Source organism: Triticum dicoccoides, chromosome 5B (genome assembly GCF_002162155.2).
Source record: "Triticum dicoccoides isolate Atlit2015 ecotype Zavitan chromosome 5B, WEW_v2.0, whole genome shotgun sequence".
Classification (NCBI taxonomy): Eukaryota; Viridiplantae; Streptophyta; class Magnoliopsida; order Poales; family Poaceae; genus Triticum; species Triticum dicoccoides.
The window spans coordinates 648,291,906-648,293,671 of NC_041389.1; positions in this window are offsets into that span (position 1 = coordinate 648,291,906).

Below are 1,766 nucleotides of genomic sequence, written 5' to 3' on the forward strand. Positions count from 1 at the left end.
GCCCACGACTACCTGAACCACCGTCCGCCGGAGCAAGGGCCGCCGTCGACGTGATGCTCGCCGGCGACCACAACCACCACCCACCGACGCGGAAGGACGTGCTGAACACGGAGGTACCACCCGATCCCCCTGCCTCGCCGTGAATCGCTGTCGGCGACCACCGCAGCTCTCGGGCGCCGACGAGCCCCGTCTCCCCCGTTTGAATATTCAAACCTGACGGGTGGGACCCGCCGGTCAGTCTCTCATTCTTATTAAACGAATCGTTTTCTGGACTTTTCTTCAGAACCCCCTGAGAGTTTTCTGTTTCATTACAAAAAGGTCCCTGAATCAAAACCCTTATAACTTTTAAACAGAAAAGGATTTTTGTTTGATTCTTTTTCTGTTCTCTTTAAAATTTTGTCTAGTTTTTTATCAGATTTATTTGAGAATTATTTGGATTGCTTTTTGTGCACCTCGCGGTATTTACGTCACGTACGTATTTTTTCTTATACCGTAGATACCGGAGGAGGTGACGGAGCCGCGAACTTCACCCAGTTAGACTCCGACTACTCCGAACCAGGCAAGCATGTTTGTACTCTTGATATGATGAGTGTTTGATGCATGTTTGCATTTAGGAGTTTCATAGCATGTTTATGAATATTTCTTGAATATTATTTTTCATGCTAAAGAAGTGGAAAGTGAGTTTCGGAAATCCATATGTTGTTGGATACATATTTGCATGGCCATGTGATGGCATGGGGATGGGTAAGATGGCAGTGCTGTGGCATGCCAGTCTTATGCCAGTCTATTTGACTTCGCTGTCATCGTGAATCAAATCTCATTCCCATTCATTTCCTTTCATGTACTGCCACATGTTTTCCGCAAGGAATATGGCTTAGTAAGTTGCAAACCGTTTTCCTGGTACACACCAAATAGAGTGGCCGGGATGAGGGTTCCATGGCCCTGGATTAAAGCCCGTCATCCGGTCAGGGGCATGGGTGTTTCCGGTTGGGACCGACAGGAGGGCACCCCTTGGAGCGCGCGTATAGAAATTTGATCCCATGCTATTCGAGGTTGTGACCTCCCCATCTCAAAGTTTCTCTTGGACGTTGTCTAGGGTGATTCCTGGCATCATGAGGTGGAATGGGTGTGTACTGGTTAAATGTGTTTCTATCGAAATACCGTAAACGGAACTAGTCCTTCGTGACTACGGAAATCCGTTGGCTGTGGACAGTTAGTACAAACTCTGCAGAGTCACAAATCCTTTAAATCATCTTGTACATGTCCAAGCACTATGTTCATCTTATCTTGTCAGATATCAGCCTCAGTGACAAAACTCCGGTGAACTACATGAGTGTTAAATCCGGTTAAAAGTTTATTCTTGTGGATGGACTAACCCGTTATTTACTTTTGATATGAGCCCTTTCTGTGATGTCGTTCAGACGTCCGACTGTGGCATACTTGTTATTTACATTTGATATAAGCCCTTTCTGTGATGTCGCTTCGACGTCCGACTGTGGCATACTTGTTATTTATTATCGAGATAAGCCCTTTCTGCGATGTCGCTCAGACGTCCGACTGTGGCATTTCTTTTATAAGCCCTTTATGTGGTGTCGCTGAGACGCCCGACTGAGGCATTTCTTTTATAAGCCCTTTATGTGGTGTCGCTGAGACGCCCGACTGAGGCATTTCTTTTATAAGCCCTTTATGTGGTGTCGCTGAGACGCCCGACTGTGGCATTTCTTTTATAAGCCATTTATGTGGTGTCGCTGAGACGCCCGACTGTG